This window comes from Malaya genurostris, chromosome 3 (assembly GCF_030247185.1).
Source record: "Malaya genurostris strain Urasoe2022 chromosome 3, Malgen_1.1, whole genome shotgun sequence".
NCBI classification, from domain to species: domain Eukaryota; kingdom Metazoa; phylum Arthropoda; class Insecta; order Diptera; family Culicidae; genus Malaya; species Malaya genurostris.
This window is the reverse complement of record NC_080572.1, coordinates 193,695,997-193,715,494: the sequence shown is the minus strand read 5'-3', so window position 1 is coordinate 193,715,494 and position 19,498 is coordinate 193,695,997. Positions and strand designations below refer to the sequence as shown.

At 36.8% G+C, this 19,498-nt stretch overlaps 1 protein-coding gene across 18 annotated transcripts in view; it reads left to right on the top strand.

Moving 5' to 3' along the window:
- The first annotated feature begins 482 nt into the window (after positions 1-482).
- The window catches only part of LOC131436088 (PDZ and LIM domain protein Zasp), a 211,029-nt gene continuing 192,013 nt past the window's right edge, over positions 483-19,498 (top strand). For 11 of the 18 annotated variants that reach the window (XM_058604565.1, XM_058604573.1, XM_058604567.1 and 8 more), the window contains exons 1-2: positions 17,378-17,506; positions 17,908-18,198. The gene's annotated coding sequence lies outside the window, so the exon portion shown is untranslated. The other 7 variants (XM_058604559.1, XM_058604557.1, XM_058604558.1 and 4 more) reach the window with 7 other exon arrangements.

The window sequence follows — 19,498 nt, the reverse complement described above, 5'->3', positions numbered from 1 at the left end:
CTTGAAGGATTAGCCGGAGCTTTTGATCCAGTGCTTTCGGGTTTCATGATCCGATGCGGTATCGAATATATTTACTGTTTGAATTGTATATTACTGGTCTTGAAAAATTAACATCTGGATGTGAAAACAGTGTGATGAAATCAAAGTGATCACTTAAAATAAAACTATATAGAAAACGGAGATTTTTGAATTATGAATTTAATAGATTTCGAAACTAAGCCGCATTACTAGCAGCACTGCCCTAGCTCATGTTTGGATCTCCTTAGCCACATCGTCTCAGCGGATCAGTGGAAGAACGCTATCACCATTCCTGCGCTTTGGGCTCAAAGCATAGTGCTTTCGGTGCGACGGGCTTCAGTTCACTTTGTGCGCTTGGCTGGAAAGCTTGTGACAGCGTCGTTAGTGTCGTGATTTTCGTCTTTGACATAGACTCCGAATCGTGTTCCGTGGAAAAGAACCGCGTATGTTGTATTGTGAAGTGCTTGTGATAACACGTGAAATGAGTTCGTTCTGACTACCGTCTGTCTGCGAAGTGCAATGTTTTAACAGTAAAAAGTGCTATCAGTCGAGACAAACGCAAAACATCCACTGCTGAACTGGACAACAAGCAGTGAAGGATATTCAAAGTGAATGCTTACCAGGTTCTGTTCGGAATAGTGTTCTCATCGTGTACGGTTCTACTGGAATCACGTTTCATTCTTGCTGATGAGCCAAGTTCTAGGTTTGTGCTGTCGTCGCGAAGGAAACGAAGAAAAAAAAGCTGTCTATTTTCTGCTGCGCTGGGATGTTCTTGCAGTTCGGTCGGTGATCGTTGGAAAGTTATTTTTTCCGACGAATTGTTTTGAAATGTGAGTTTTAAAGGTGCAGCCACTAATGCGTTGCTAGCCGTACTTGAATTACACAGTGGGAGTTACTTGAACTTGCATCTGACAACGAAACGCGTTGTTGAACAGGTTAAATCGTAGCAGTTTTAATTTCTGTCGGAAGTAGTAAAGTAAGTAATGTCCTTGGGTCTAGATATTTGTAGCCAAGCTTGACGGAAAAATGATCGAAAGTTCATTTCTGTTTAGCTAGATTCAATAGACATTATTCGATTGAATGGTCATTTGGATAAAAAGCAAAAGAAGCTCTTCGGACTGTTAATTTCTCCGAGGTTTATTGGATTGGTAGATATTCGTCACAGTAAAAAGAAATGTTTATCTGAAGCAACGTTTCAAAATTTAGAATATCTATTTAAATATTGCATAGTTGATATTATACTTCTGATTTTTTTAGTTTGTATATTCTGAGTAACACTTGTATATACCTATTTCTACCAGAACCGATCATTTAATCAGAGGATAAAAAGCACAATTCTATCTAGATAAAATAAAAGATAAGAGAAAATAGTTTGCACTACACTAGCAACTTAGATTGGAAATCCGTTTAGGTATTTTTGAATGCAAAAACCGGATAACATTATAAAGTTCAAAAACCGGACACAGATTTTGCCATGCAAGAATCGTTTAAAAACATCTTGTTTGCAAAAACCGGACAACAAATTTCGAATGCAAAAACCGGACAAAAGTTGAACTTCGTTGCATTCGAATTTTTTATGAAGAAAAAAAAAACATTTTTTTTTGCGAACTGAATCCCCAATTGCGTGAGCTCTTTTTTCGAAGTAAATCCCAAATAACGTAAGTTTTTTTTTACAAACTGATTCGATTTACAAACTCCCGCTTTATTTTATAAATGAACTCTCTTCTCTGGACCGATTTCAACTATCTTAGGTTCGTTCGGAAGTTACTTTTAAGACGTTGGTCAAGTTCGAAGAACATAGAGAACTACAACATTCGAAATAGTTATTTGCCTGTTATTCTTTCTCGTACAAAACAGTTATATATTAACCGATTTTCGCGGATGGAGGAAAGAGTACAAATTGATGCAGTATACACCGATCTAAAAGCGGCATTTGATCGTATAGACCACCGAATTCTATTATGTGAACTGATGCGACTTGATGCATCACAGAAGTTCGATGAGTGGTTGAATTCCTATTTGTGTGGTAGAGTTCTACGTGTAAAATTGGGAACCTCAGTAGCATCCCCGTTTACGAATAAATCAGGAGTTCCACAAGGCAGTAATATGGGTTCCTTTCTGTTCGCTCTGTTTTTCAACGATGCCGCTTTGCTGCTTGGTTATGGATGCAAGCTGATCTACGCCGACGATTTGAAACTGTACTTAGTAATTCGTAATTATGAGGACTGCGTCCATGTTCAAGAATTGCTAGATGAATTTGTCGCATGGTGTCGACGAAATCAGCATTGCCAAATGTCAAGTAATTACATTTCACCGAATACTTCGTCCATTAGTCTTCGATTACAAAATTGATGGACAAATCCTTACAAGAGTTGACCTTGTTAACGACCTTGGTGTTGTATTGGATGCAAAACTCACATTTAATCAGCATCGTTTTGCTTTAATATCTAAGGCAACGAAACAACTCGGATTCGTAGCTAAAATCAGCAGAAAATTCAAGGATCCACATTGTTTGAAGGTGTTATACTGTTCCTTAGTTCGACCATTGCTGGAAAATGCCAGTTTGGTATGGAGTCCATATCAACTCGATTGGAACTTGCGGATTGAACTTGCGGAAACATTTGGAAGCTACTATGAAGTAATTGAGAAGCAGAAGCGTCATGGTTAAAAAATCGTGTTCGTGAGATATAATCTTTTAAACTATGTAACCCACCAAACGCAAATTTATCTGCTAAATTTTCTTGAAGATTCCTGAATCTATTTCGGAAAGCGTAGTTGCATTGGAAAACTACTATTGACAAATCTCGAACTAAATCGAAGGCTGCATATTCTCAGATTTGAGTGAAACTCTCTGGATATGAAGACATACTTTGTTTTTCCAAAATTGATCTAGACTTTTTTTTGAAAACCGATTTTTTCAATCTATTTTTTTAAAATAGTTATTGTAGAAAAACGACAAAACCTACCAAAAAGTTTCGTACAAGCGATTTTCATAAAATCAGTAAATTTTTCTAGTAGAAGTAATTTAAATCCTTATGCAATCCTACATTGAAAAACTGACTAAAATTTTAAAATCGATTTACAAAAAAAAATCCATGTGTAATTTTATTAAAAACAATTTCCGAATATAGGTGATTATGTTCCCTTCCAGTCGCTTTTACATTGCAAGATGGGCATTTTAAGGAAAAAAAGTTCTGCCTAAGAAGAAAAACTATTTCCAAACTGAATTATTTATCCAGTGTCTTTATCGAAAACTAAAGTAAATCGATGTTTATTATCATCTAAGATTTCAATGAAACTCAATTTGAGAGAAAATTACAAAAAGTGGTGGAAAAGAAAAAGTATTCATTAGAAAAACTTTTTTCCCTGCAAAACTGTCCATCTTGCTACATACATAACGTCAAGTTTTTTTTTGTAAATCGATTTCAAATTTTTAGGATCGATTTTTTCCAGTGTAGGACTCGATAAGGTTTTTTTTTCAGTTCTTTAGTTCGAAAATTTGACTGATACTGTGAAAATCACAAGTACAACATTTTTCTGTAGAATTTGTCATTCTTAGACAATAACTATGTATTTGAAAAAAAAACAGATAAAAAAAATTTAACCCTTTTTAAAAGACCGTTGGTTAACATACATGTATTTCGATTCCTGAGATATAATGGTAAACTTGACGCAACTGACAATCGAAACTTTTTTACTATCCACCTAATATTCTCGAAGTGGGTTCGATTCAATCAATCATTTGAAAACCGTAACAGTATCCAAAAATAAAGTTTGAATGTATTATTGATGATACTTTCGGTTCCATGAGCAAATATTATAACATAAACGACGTAAGCGATGAGGACCGCTTTGGTGAAGTACGCGAATCAAATGGAGTAAACCTGAATTGATCTACCTAAATTTATGTTCAAAATATTCAAAAGTTTGGCAACAGACGCATCTTCAAACTTTTCCCTTTTTTTTGCCTTTCTTATGTAGAAAGATTATGCATTTGCTGTGAAAACCGACTTTACAACCGAAGCCCGGAGAGCCGAGTGTCATATACCATTCGACTCAGTTCGTCGAGATCATAAAATGTATGTGTGTGCGTACACGTAGGGGAAACCGGGGCTAGTCCGGACACGGGGTTAAACCGAACAGCTTAAATAACTTCTAAACCATCAATTATTTCGATTCATGGATTAACGTTGTATACTCGTTTCCATATGACAGACAGACGTTTTTTATTGAATTTTTTTTTTAATTTGCAAATGTTTTCGATATATTTGATTTCTGTGCATTATAATAGCGGTCTGGTTAGTGCTTTCAAATGTTTATTTAATGCTGAATCCAGCGATTATTGAATGCTTTCGATTTTGTGAAAAAAATTATTATTGCGTCTCGAAAATGAATTGTCTGTGCAAAAAAAAACGTGGGGCTCTATCGGACAAAAAATTTTCGACTTGAAATTCAGCACGGATTTTTGAAACATGCCTAAATATTGATTGACTTTTTACGGAAACCACAAGTTGAGAATTGTAGCTGAAGGATGAAACTATATAAAGTGTCCAGTATATCTGTAAGCTTTCTATTATTTCTGAATAGGTCACAACTATTTCAAAAAATGTATAATTTAGCCAACAAAATAGTCATATACAATTATCTAAAGCAGAAGTGCTCAAAAGCTCTAGCACCTAAAAACAGTCTCAGTCTCAGTGAATAATTCCAATTTTTCCTAGCGATATATGATAAAAAACGATGTTTTATTCAAACTAAAAATTAATCCTTTATTAAACGAGGTTGGATCGAACGCTCTTCATCAAGTTCCGGACAAGTTTTGCATAGCATTTTTTGGACGCTTGACCCAATTTTTTTTAACTCCTGCATGTTCCCAGCTGCCTTACCAGTCTTCTTGAAGACCCTCTTCACGATTGCCCAGTAACGTTCGATGGGTCGAAGCTGAGGGCAATTTGGTGAATTGATATTTTTCTCAACGAAATTTATACCCTTTTCCGCAAGCCAATTGAGAGTGATTTTGGCATAGTGAGCCGACGCTAAATCCGGCCAAAACAGTGGAGTTGTACTATGCTTCTTTATAAAGGCAGCAAACTCTTCTGGAAACACTCAAATCGATAGATTTCTGCATTTATAGTTCCGTTAGTGTAAAAAATGGTAGACTTCAAACCACAGGAACATATTGCTTGCCATACCTCTCCAACGACGACAGTAAAGTATTGTGGACCTGCAAGGGTTTTTGAGTCCTCTTTTACATAAGTCTTATCGTCCATCAAAACGCATGCATCCAGACACTGCAAAAGACGCGAATACAATTTCCGGCCCTTGTTGCTGCTCGCTTCTGCTGTTCTACTCTATGTTTCGAGATTTTCTGCTTCTTGTAGGTCTTTAGGTGATTTCGCCTCTTGATACGCTGGATCTTTCCGACACTCGTTCTTGCTTTCTTGACCAAATCAAGTATTGACATTGATTTGTTCTTCATGATTAGAGACCTTTCTGGTCCAGCTTCGGGTTGGAAGAACCGGGTTTTCTGTCTCTTCCTGGTAGCTCATCCAAAGAATAGTGTTCCCCAAACTTATTAATGATGGTTTTAACACTGGCATGATGAATTCCAAACCGCTTCGCCAATTTTCGCATACACGGAAAGGCCGAAATCAGCATTTTGGCGAAAAAATTAGTTGATTTTCTGATTTTAGTTAGTTATTTTTTGAGACAACTAAAAAAATCTTACTTTTGCTAATTTAGATTTTTCATTTCTGATTTCCTAAATAATAATAAAATATTTGTTGAAATGGCTATTTTTTTAGTTGAATTCACCTATTCAACGTGCTGTCATTTCTTAGCTAAGGCACACTTCATTTCCATTCCACTAATTTTTTAGTTGAATTAGAGGAATAAAACGTTGTTTTCAACCAACATAAATGGTTGAATTGGCTTTTGCAATTTGCAGCTATGTGGCGCACTGTCACCGAAAAAAACGTTAACACCGTAATGACTACTAGCCACTAGATGGCACACTACTGTCGGAAAGAATTTTTTAGTCGCGGTTGTCTTTTCTATATTAGCAGGTATAAATAGGATGTTGTATTGGAGCAAGACATAAACGAAACATAAACTTCATTTTTCTTCGAAATCGCTGCTTTCTTCATTCGACTTCGCGAAATCGACTCTCTCACTGAAAACTTTGAGCACTCGGAAAACAAAAACCGAATACAAGTAATACACCGGACGGCGTAGCCCGGAAGGTTGGAAGATACAAAAACATCATTTGACACACGGAACGACCGAAATCAGCATTTTGGCGAAAAATTTAGTTGATTTGCTGATTTTAGTTAGTTATTTTTTGAGACAACTAAAAAAATCTTACTTTTGCAAATTTAGATTTTTTATTCTCGTTCCCTTAATAATAATAAATTATTTGTTGAAATGACTATTTTTTTTAGTTGAATTCACAAATTAAACGTGCTGTCATTTCTTAGCTAAGACACATTTCATTTCCATTCAACCATTTTTTTAGTTGAATTAAAGAAATAACATGTTGTTTTCAACCAATATAAATGGTTGAATTGGCTTCTGCAATCTGCAGCTATATGGCGCCCTGTCACCGAAACGGTAACACCGTAATGACTACTAGCCACTAGATGGCACACTACTGCCGAAAAAATTTCAGACGCGGTTATCATTTCTATATTGGCAGGTATAAATACGATGTTGTATTGGAGAAAAAGACATAAACGAAACATAAACATCATTTTCAATTTTTTTCTTCTAAATCACTGTTTTCTTCATTCTCACTGAAAACTTTGAGCACTCGGAAAACAAAAACCGAATACAAGTAGTACACCGGACGGCGCAGCTCGGAAGGTTTGAAGATACAAAAAAACTTCATCACAATTAGAGTGAAGCATTCGAAATTCACTTCACTGTTCCGCGTAAAAACATTATTACGCACAATCGCTTCGAGTGCGCACAAATTCTGAGTAAATACGATTTCCACTAACAGTTTACGACATTTTTACATATCGGTTTAGAAATTTAAATAAAGATATCTCGAACACATGCGAAAAACATCAAAACAATTTGCAAGCAGTTTCAACAAGACTGTCCTTTTTAGCTTTTTAAAGGATTGTTTTGCTTTGACACTTCTCATGGGTTTTTGGCTAATAAACTTGTTAATTAAACCAATTTCATTTTGTGTTCTTTGTGCTGTCCTTTAGTAATGATGGTGATAGATAAATAGAAACAAAATTTCTGATTTTAATAACAAATTAGTTGCCAATGAGAATTTCGTGTTAGATTGAAATATTGCTGGTTTTTGTCCAAAAAAAAAAATCAACTGATTCAAAAACAGTAATACGAATTAGGCACAGAGCTAATTTCGGTCGTTCCGTGTAGTAATACCCTTCTCACTTAGCCATGTGTCCAGAACCAGAGCCAAATGCCACTATCAACTAGCAACTTTGTACGACAAATATTGAAATCAAGCAGTATATCCAGCCACTGTGCACGCTGCGCTCCTCTTTGTCTTGTACCTGCCGGATTAGAGGTGAACACCAACTTGGTGGGGCTGTTGTCCGGCATTCTCACGACATGTCCCGCCCAACGTACCCTTCCAGCCTGGGCTACTTTCCGGATACTTGGCTCACCGTAGAGTTGCGCTAGTTCATGGTTCATTCTTCTCCTCCACACTCCATTCTCCTGCACACCACCGAAGATCGTTCTCAGCACCCTCCTTTCGAAGACTTCGAGTGCTTGCAGGTCCCCCTCGAGCATTGTCCACGTTTCCTGCCCGTAGAGAACCACCGGTCTTATCAGTGATTTGTACATGGTGCACTTCGTGCGGGGGTGAAGTTTCCTGGATCTCAATGCTTTGTGGAGTCCATAGTAGGCACGACTTCCGGATATAATGCGCCTCCTGATCTCCCGGCTGGTGTCGTTGTCCGCAGTCACCAGTGAGCCAAGATAGATGAACTCGTCAACCACTCGTCGCCGTCGATCGTAATACTGCTGCCCAGACGTTGCCTATCACTTTCAGTTCCGCCAGCCAGCATGTACTTTGTCTTAGACACATTTATCCTCAGTCCTACTCGTGCCGCTTCGCGCTTTAGTCGGGTATACAGATCTGCTACCGTCTCCTTGTTTCTACCGATTATATCCACGTCATCAGCGAAGCACACGAATTGTCCGGACTTCGTGAAAATCGTGCCCCGCATGTTGAGCCGCGCTCTTCGCATAACTCCTTCAAGTGCGATGTTGAACAGCAGACAGGACAACCCATCACCTTGTCTTAATCCCCTACGTAAGCGTCGGGACCCGGTATTCACGGCATTTTTGGAGCATTTGCCGTATAGTGAAGATTTGGTCGGTTGTTGATCTGCCGTTGATAATCAAGCAGTATAAACATTGAATTAAATTCATTTACACCAATAAACACCGAAGTCCGATGACTTTTTGCAACTCTCATGGAACTTTTCTACTTCAACAGGGAATAGGAGAATGAGAGAAAAAATTAGAGGGTTGTATGCAAGACACGACCAATCACAATTACATTAAAAATGAAATAATTCTGAGGCACCCATAATAAATACAAAAATAAAGATGCTGATTGAATCACTAAACAGAGACAAATTACAAACTTACTTGCGAATGATCAAATTGACAATTAGATTCTTTCAGAACAACTGATTCTACTCTATTTTGATACCTTCAACAAATTTTTACATTTGAAATTGTTTGGAAAATATCCTTCGAATGAAAGACAATTATGATGATTTCAAAGTTACTTAAAAGATCAATTTTGGATACGAACAATCGCAAGATATATATCTGGACAAATGAAACGATTTTATATCATAATAATTCTCAAGACAGAGAAGGTACAAACTTTATCATTTTATAAACAGCGATTAGAGATTATATATTTTGATCGAAAAATTTGAATAACCGTCAACCAATAAACTAAGTGATAGTGTAATTTTAATGATCCTTCGTTAAAAAGCGTCGATAATCTTTGGAAAGTGTTTGAAAATAGAATGGCATCAATACAAGGAAGAAAATATGTGACACAGTCTGTAGAACATATTTTGTTACTTTAATTGATTTTCACTTTTGCATATTAAGGAACCAATGCATACGCAACCAAATTTCTTAATTTCGTTTATATTGTAACTTGATTTTATGAATACATGAATGAACATTGTCATAGTTACATCGCATGTAGTGATAAGACACTTGTTGTTTTGATGTAAATGATAATTTAACTAAAACTGGCGGCGACTCGAGTTTATTTCTAATACTATATTTTATTGCATCTGGTAATTCTATATGTATCAGTCTGTGCAACATATTTGTACTAAGTTGAAGCGTTTCCTGGTGGGACAACAGCTTGTTCAAATCGATTCTGCATAACGATTTTCATTGCATTGCATTGTTTTTGCTACACTTAGTCTGAATCCCTTTTATAAGATTCTTGGAAGCAAGATTACACCAAAATATTATGCTTTGTATGACTAAATCAATTTCTGACTATGCAATTAGGTTACACGATTATTGTTTGGGTCAATAATATGACCTGAGGAATTATGCTGAGAGATAGTTCATTGTGTTTATTAACATTTAATGAAAAAGAAGCACCTATGATTATCATCAGAACACAACTTTATACTGAATCTATTTGCGCGACACCGTGTTGTTAGTATGTAAATGGAGATTTCAGTATGCACACCACCCGTTGACAAATTAAATCATTTTCAAACTTTTCCGAATCAAGTTAAATGAGGCAAATTTATCAACAAATATACAAGCGCTTCAAATTAGGTTCGAAAAATCTATCGCCGATAGTTCGAAATTGGCCCGCTAGTAACCGGAGAATCGAAATAAACAGCTAACGTGTATTCAATACCAATAAATATGGTACCAACACACCACACACATACAAAAACAATTATCCAGCGAGCGAATGAATGTCAGCTTTGTCGTCCACTCACCTTTCCTCGCTGGAAGCCATGGGTAAACTAAAGAAAAAAATTATTCGGGAATATATTTATAGATTCCCCTTTGTGCTATAGTTCATACTGCGCAAATCGGACGAGAGTTTGACATCATTCACTGCGACTGTCATTGGCTCGTGAAAACATAGGTCAATTCAAACCAATTTTTTAATGGTATGCAATTGAAATACTTAAATGACGTTACCGCATAAGTTGAAGTTAAATGTTCCCGGATCGATTGGTAGTTAAACTAGATGAATTCATCACAAATCGCGTTCAAAATTATGACAGAAAAAATTACGCGGTTAGTTTTGCATTTTTGAATTGATACCCAGCCTCGTATACTGAAGAGTTAGCAAAAGCGACAATCCAACGAGCGAACGCATATTCAATCCAGCCATCACCTCACTGGACGAGCTACTTGTTTCAACTAGACAAAGAAATTTTTTGCACCATATAGGGTAACGGGTCCCTATTTCATCTGAGCTCCTATTTCCATCTCATCCCTTCACCTCATTACTTTGAACATGAATAATATTTTAAAACCTACCTGAACCAAACTGTGAAATGTTTTAAAATGATTATAAAAGCTATTGTCATACTTTCCCATCGAAAGAAATGGTTTTAAGTTCTTCGGTTATCGTTTTTTTCATTTCAAATAAACTCACTTTTCAATTTAGGACACATTTTCGTCTCAAGATTTACAGTTCGTCATGTTTCTAAATATCTACTAATCGATTCGTCTCAAAACATGATCACTATTTCGCACAATTACACTGCTATTGAATGCTGGATGGCTTCAAAATTGGTAATGTTCACTTGCCACTTGTTGAATTAACGATTTAAAATTTAAAAAATTACCCGACAAACAATAAAAGTCTTCAAAAATATGAGATTAAAGATTTTCATTTAGTTCACTTCATTGCGCTTTGTTTTCATCTCATTTGGTTTGGCAAAGTTGCCAAGTTATCTCATAATGTTACAAAACAAAAATTGTTTTTCTTCTTCAAAATTTCATCAAAAAGTATGTTTTTTGGTATCCGTGACATTAGTTTAATTATATTATTGATATTAATGTTTCAATAAAACTGTTTTGGCTTCGAATATTACCAGGAAGAGCATGTTAAATACTAATGAAATAACCATTGTGGCAAATCTAGTAACACTGGTTTCATTCCGCTATACGTCAACATAACGCTGTGAAGTGTGTGTGTTTCATCGGCTGTGCACAGAGATGCCAGATATTTTCATAGAAAATATGTATTACGTTGCATAGAAACTCTATATCTGGTCTATCTGTTTTCACTAATAAAATGATGTTAAATCTGTTTCCACTAATAAAATCTGTTAACATCATTTTATTAGTGAAAACAGATAGAACAGATATAGACTTTCTTTGCAACGTAATACATATTCTATGAAAATATCTGGCTTCAAATAGTTCAAACTGGTTCCAAATTTTAATATAAATGTTTGTCAGTGTTCATAATCAATTATCTACATAATAGATTTCCACTTTAACATGCGATTTGTCCGTTGATTAATAAACTTTTAAAGAATCACTGCAATCAAATACTAATAGATACTCAAAGAGAAAAGTCTAATTTTTTTACTTCTTTCTTTCTATGAACCTGTACAAATCTGTATTAAATTTAGGAAATCTTTTCAAAATCGGTACTTTGATTTAAACCAGTATGCGAACGCAAAAACCTATACAATACATATAAATCTGTAATAATGGCATCTCTGGCTCTACACTTTGTTTTAAGGAGGGCTAATGAATAAATAATAGCAATCACAGTTTTGTTTTTATTTAAAGTTCACCAAATTAACTTTTCAGTAAAATTTTAAATTTAAAGCGAAAGGTAACGGAAACGACTGAAAAATTTTTAAACGTTGAAATGATTTCAAACTGGTTCTAAAAATATCATATATTGTCTCATAGTTGACATTAGGCCGTTTTTAAGAAGATTTCTGACATTTTGAACCTGAGAGTGTAATAGTGGAATATTTCGTTTTGATTGCTGTCGCCATTGCTAATTTATAGGATGAATAAAGGATCAACGATAGGATGGATAAAAATCCATTGAGATGAAATTAGGAGCAGAGTAGTGAACATTTCATAAGTGTTTTTTGCTGTTTTATGAACATTATTTTAATTTCCAAAGAATGTGAATCAAATCTCAATGTGGAGCAAGGCGAATGAAGCAGTAATATGAAATAGTTATATTTTAGTGGCTAAATCGAGGTTTGAAGGCGACGTCCTTACAAATGAGGTGAAATAGGGAACCCTTACCCTATTTATAGATTTCTCTTCATACTACGCAGAACGATGCGGTGTTTTTATGCACGACGCAAAGCCTCCTATGCCGAACAAGAAATCGACGTCATTTTCTACAACTGGGATTGGTGGATGAAAACATAGGACGATTCTAACCATTTTTTCAATAGTATGCTATTGAAATACTGAAACGACGATGCCATACATGTTTAAGTTAAAAGTTTCCGAATCGATTTTTTGTTAAATTATATCAATTCATCAACAAATTACTGAGTTATTCGCGTTCAAAATTATGACAGAAAAAGGTTACGCGGCTATTTTTGAAACTTTTAATTGACACCCGGTATAGCGAAGAGTAAGGCATTTTTAATGCCAAAAACGTGATTAATCCACCTAGCAGTGAGATGATACCTTTTTTTATCAATCCGCATGTGTTTTTTGCATGGATATTCTTAGGTGTTTAAGTTCTCATGACATTATTTTAATTATCGTCGTTTCAAACGGCAAATTGAGATTTTAATCACTCATTACCCTGTAATTTCGAATCTGCAAATCGTATCGAATTTCAATCTTAACGTGTGACATTCGATTGAACATTCCATGAGATGTCGAAGTAAGTTCCACTTTAGAGTTTTTCGTCATTATTTATGGTACTTCCAGAGCTGGTATTCAGGAACTAGCATAACCCAAAATGATTCGAATGGCCATAAATTAATACGCCAAACAATTTACATCTTCTATATCGGTATGAATTTTAAAAATTCATCATCTGTAATTCCAGAATCGGATAAAATACACCAATTTTGTATGGGAAGTCCTTTAATTTGAATTTTTGTTTTTGAAGTTCGATTTGGCCTTTTTGAAAAAATGATTAAACTTTGAGAAACGATTCGAAACTGGATCCGGAGTTCTAAGATCGGTGTAGCCGAAATCAGATAAATTCACCTGAGGAGTGTGTAGACATCTTTGAGAAATTGTAGTGCGAATTAAAATTTGAGGGTACATTCCGAATCCAAAAAAGAATACCGCTTAAACTGAAATAAATTTATTTGGTAATCGACTATCCAAATTTGCAAACCCGATAAACCTGATTAATTTATGTGGAATGGACATTTTTATACTAATCACCCTGTATCTCCTAAACCAGAAATCGAATCTGACTAATTTTTAAAGGATTTTAAGATCTCTCATTTGAATCATAGATGATTCTTAGATTTCATTTGAATCTTAGATCGGTTCAGCCATCTACGAGAAAAATGAATTGCATTATGTTAATTTCGTTTCACATGTCATCCTGTGGTTCCGAAATCAGAAGTCGGATCCAAATTTGGAAGTATACTAGTTTTCATATGAATCTGATTTTGTAGAAAACGGTTTAGCCATCTCCGAAAAAATTGAGTGAAATTATTTGTCACACACGCATTTGCTGATCTCGACGAACTAAGTCGTATGGTATATGGAAGTTATGTTCTTCCAGCTAAGTAGTTTAAATCAATATAATTATGGAATTACTTTCAACTCGAAAATGCTGATATCATCTGGTTTATGAATGCCATATTCGAACGATTATGTTGCCAAAAACGAACCGTGCTAGAATCGGTCCAAGGCAAATTGTCATGAAAACGGATGCTGTACACAGTCTTTTGGGCACTTAGAAACAATTGTATGTCACAGTATAAAAATCGTGTTTTCCGTTGCTCCCAAGCATTTCTTTATCATACAGTGCTCAAAATTTCTACTGCTGGAATAAGGGGAAAAGTCGTTTACACAAAAATATTGATATCTCCGTTAAAATTGGACGGATTTTAACAAACTATGGCTTGTTGGTAGAGATGGTCGGGTATAGAAATTCTTATACCCGAACCCGACCCGTACCCGAGTGATCAGCAAAAAAAATTACCCGTACCCGACCCGTACCCGATTAAAAATTTAAAAAATTACCCGTACCCGACCCGTACCCGATCAATAATAAAAAAAAATTACCCGTACCCGACCCGTACCCGATAAAAAATAAAAAACATTACCCGTACCCGACCCGTACCCGTTTAAAAATTACCTGTACCCGTACCTGACCCGAATGAGTAGTAAAAAGTTTACCAAAATTCAGGATGGAAAAAATAGTGTTTTAGATAGCGAGCTAGATAGAGCGTATCAGACTCTAGTTTGAAAGTAAAATACATTAAAATGCTTGTTTACATTTAAATATATAAATACACTGTGAAGCATGAATAGATTTCCAATGTCTTTGGTACTTTATACTCATTTACAAATGTCAACAAAAGGGAGTAATATCTACTCAAATTTTTCGAGAAGCATATTTATCCAAAATGCCGTAATACCCGCTGTATTCTATTTTGGGTAGGTATGGTTTTTACGAAACAGTGCGACTTTTGATCCAATTCTTTAGAACCACAAGTAAGCGTGCTCATTATCTTGACACACAAATAAAAATTCACATTAGAATCACTTGAAAAATCACGAAAATCCCCTAAAATTAATAGAGTATTATCGGTTCGTTTACGTGAATTGACCAAACATCAAATAATTCACGTGTATTCCCGATGTGAAAAATTCAATTTTGAAAATGGTGAACTGTGAGTCCTTCAAGTGTAAGTAGTTTGAACATTTGTGAGAAATTTTTTTTGGTTACATTTTTTTTACTACAAAGCAAAATGAATTATCATTTTGATTTAAATTAATCTGTCAAATATGCCCGTTTTGTAAGCCTCACAAACCCACACCAACGATGTTAACGGGAGCTGGTGGTTTTTACAGCCATTGAACTTCTGTTCCACCTCCCTTGGAACCCTCAACGAGTGAACACGGTGAAAATTTGAGCATTTCGCGTGAAAAGATTTTCACCCGTACTTTTGCGACTGTCACGCATCGAGATTTTCAGTGAAAGAAACGTAAATTAACTCGACGTCAACATTTCAAAAGGGCCTAAAAACAATTGACAGATTTTCTTTGTTTACTTTCTCTTTCGACTATATCTGCGTTATTATACAAACGATCGTTACATATTTGGTAATGTTGGAAACATGGAGATATTATCTTTCATTCTACACGAATACTTTGTAGGTACACGTGAAAATTAAGGAGATATTCACAAAAGAGAAAGTAAACAAAGATAAACTCTCATTGGTTTATGTGCCCTTATGAAATGTTGACATCGAACTGGCAATATAGCTCAACTTGCTGTGCCATCAATCGGTGTCATTTCAAGTGAGGTGACACCATCCAGAAGTGAAGAATAAGAAGAACTTCTATGCAGGTTTTCTGAAATAAATGTTCATGTTTTTATGGTTAGAATCCTAATGATTTAAAATGGCAGTCCATTAAAACCTACGTGGAAAGTAGGGTCTGACCGCAACATCTTAGAGCTAAGGCAGTGTATCTTATTAAATATGTTATAAAAAAGTAGGGTGGAAAATATTCACATAACTTTTCACGTAACTATGATTGATCGTTTTTTTTTAAATGAAGAAAAGAAATGTTTTTTTTCTGGAAAAAGATGCCAGTTTTCAGGTCTGGTTCTAGGCGCGAATGTCAAAACCCCTTGAATCAAATTGTTTATTTTTCGGAACAACTGTTTTGCAATAAAAAATTCTCGTCAACGTGTAAACATATTTATGTGAAGTACAAATGGTCGGGTAATCGATCAGAACAAAAAATTTACCCGTACCCGACCCGTACCCGAGTGAGTAGTAAATTTTTTTACCCGACCCGACCCGTACCCGAGTAAGCAGTAAATTTTTTTTACCCGTACCCGACCCGTACCCGATTGAAAATAAAATTTTTTACCCGTACCCGACCAAAAACCCGTCGGGTACGGGTACGGGTCGGGTTTCGGGTAAAATACCCGATACCCGACCATCTCTACTTGTTGGATAGCTATTACCGTGCGGAATCTAAGTCTAAAAACATATTCTGTTTTCAAGGTCAATTGTGACAGATACTGTCGAAAAACTGAAAATTTTGACATAAAACTCCGTATAACTCAAAATATAAACATCCTATCTCAAAACCATTCAATAGCGTTTTGGGTGACGTGGAGACCTTTCATTTGCGACTAGTTTGATCAAAATCGGTCCAGCCATCTCTGAGATCTCGACCTCTTAGTTGACAACACACATACAGACACACGCACATACACACACACACAGACATTTGCTCAGTTCGTCGAGCTGAATCGATTGGTATATGACATTCGGCCCTCTGGACCTCGGAAAATTTTTCGAAAGTTTGAGCGAATTCTATACCTATTTTTTATATATATAAAAAAAGGTAAAAAAACAAAAAAAGTCGACTGTCTTTGACTGAGTATACTTCTACTTGGTCATAGAACCGTACCGATTACAGTTGACGATGATTTTAGTCAGTCTGTCAAGGTCATTTGACATGACTGAAAATTTGCAGCTCTGTCCAGAACCTTAATTTTTGCTTCCTTTTCAATACGCGACATTTTGAAAACTCAGAATTTCAACCGCACAAACAAGTAAACGATCGAAATCTGACAGCCAAACGCACAGCATGCTGTGATCTGAGCATAAACCACATACATAGCATACAACCTATTGGCCATGTAATGGCCTAATGTATAGACACTAGGCTTCATGCATTAACTCTTGGAAATCCTAGTACGAGTTGGTTTCAACAAAGTTTGGCTCAACAGTAGCCCTGAAAAAGCCTGTCCAGATACGTATTATCTCAATGATTGACGTTTTGCCAGTGGGAAAATGAAAATCAAATCCAGATAGTCAGCGTAAACTTGATAGGTTTAATCATCGGCTAGAACATTTACTTGTAAATCTAACACCGAAATTTTCCTACCCAGCCCATAGTCCCGTGGTGAATATCGGCTGACGCATGCCGCTAGTATCTGCATGAGTCACTGGAGATGAAAACTCGCGCTGAATCCATCCGATCCATCAATTCACCTTGTTTCCTGTGTGCATGTGTGTATTGGTATATTTTCAAATCTCTGAGTTTCCACTGCCGCCTGGCCCGAACCTACGGCCGGTCAGTGGTGAAAACTGCTCAAACCACACAAACACAAAACCAGCGCGGAGGAAAACTCAGGACACCTACCGAAGCTGGCGGGAGGATCGGAAAAATTCAACTCGTGCCAGCACGACCACGAGTTGCGCGCACCGTCGAGGCGACATTCGAAGTTTGACAGTCTAGCGAGCTGGTCGTGGAAAAACCGTGAAATTGTACTGTAAGTTTGGGGTTTGCTGGGTGGAAAACTTGTGACTGACTTTAATCTGATTCCATCGGTTGATTCATCTGTTGGCCGCCGTGAGGTAAGGGAAGAAGAAAAAACTCGGAAGACACCACTCGTCCAAGTAGTGAACGTCCAATAAATAGTGAACGAGTGCGCGGGTTACGTCACGCAGCCGCAACCGAGCACACAGGAACAAGCAAAACGGGCAGCTCAAATTTCGTGGTTTTCGACAGGCTAAAAATAAAAATTAGCAAATTTATTCGACTTTTTCCTTCCTTCGACGGCAAAAACCGATCTAGTCCGGTGAAAAGTGTGAAAGTTTAACAGTTTACTCGAATAATTTCAATGCTTTTCGCCGTGGATTATCAGTGAATTTTTTCTCCTTCTTTTTGCAGTGTCGTTTTGGTACGGTTTGTGAAGTGTGTTGATCGTGTATTCTGAAGCGAAGTGTGTTCCCCCGCAGTAAAAAAAAAGGATAAAAATTCCTAAAGTGTAATCTTGTGACTTGGAAGACAGTGCGAAATCCAGTTCTGGTCGCAGCTCGAATTAAAAGCCCTGTTGTGTAGAGCAGCGCGACTGAAACGAATCCGAAGACATAAATTAGCGCAGTCAGCTCAGTCCCGCAGCAGCAGCATCAGCCAGCAAAACAACGGTCGCCGAGCGGAGCACGAAGTTCTGTTTTCAAGGTGAGAATCAAAGTTATGCATGCAAATTTTGGCTGCTTCCTCTCCTCCGTTTTCCCACCGACAGTACTAGTGGGTTGTGCTGATGCTGGTGACGATGATGGTGACGGTGACGTAGGTGGTAGTGGTGGTGGTGGTTTGTGGTGCCGATGGTAGCCATGCTCTTTGTCCACCCGTTTTAAACATACAGCATAAAACCTGGCCCCGCGATCCAATAACTTCTGGAGATGCGTGGACTCTGCGCAGCCTGCAGAGGTGAACAAACTTTTATTCCGCAGATTTACAAAAAAAAAATACGAACGCCCTTCGCCCCCGCGGCTCCCTGCTGACCTGCTTCTTGGGCTCAGGATTCTCCCGAACCCGTGCGCCGATTTAAAGATTTGCGAATATGCACGTACTAAAAGCTACTCTTCACAATCGCAGAATGTGTGTTAGCACGTCGGTCCACGGAGAGTCCAAAAGAGTGCGAACCCAGATTTAGGTGAAATCTTACGGAGCGAACCGAGCGGCGGGAACTCTGGAGGCACGTGGTTTTCTTTTCGCATGGTGGTAGGTGCAAGCGAGCGGAGACTACTCAAGAATTGGGATCCAGAACCAGTTTAATGAGTACGGCGTCGGTCGTAAAAAAAAGTTACGTTCCAGGGTCGGATTCGAATAGTACATTGGCAAGGTGGTTGATTTTGGTGTTCTTGCTGTTCTTGTTTGTTAGCGAGTGGCTTTGAATGATTATATAAATTTAAATGGGATTTCTATTAAACAAATCTGGTTAGATTTCAGTTATGTTATGTTCGTGAATGAACAGATTATACTCTTTCTTTCACTATTTGGTTATGATTATCCTTGTAAATAGATAGTAGTTTCCAATAATTTTAGCAGCTGAAGTGTAATCGTTTGTACATTTCGCTTCTCGTTTCGCTACTTCAAGCATTTTGTCTAACTGGAAATTGTGGGACTTCTGTGGTTCTCATATACGGGAATTGTTAAGGATTACATCTCAGTATTCTTAGCAGCGCAGGATGTGAGAGAGAAACCATTGTTCGCATAATTCAAGAATAAACGAATAACTACAAAAAAAAACTATGATGAATTGGCCATGCAAATAGAAAAATATTTGTACATAGGATGTAAAAACACTGATGAAGATTTCTGTCAAATAGACGGTTGCTGAATCCGATCAGTTTACCATAAAATGCACAGGAAACTAGCTTCGTATCATTATTTTTACGTTTCGTCTTTGACTCATCAGTGCAGAGCAGTTCAAATTGAACTGCTTAGTGCTAAACTCGGCAGTTCAATTTGAACC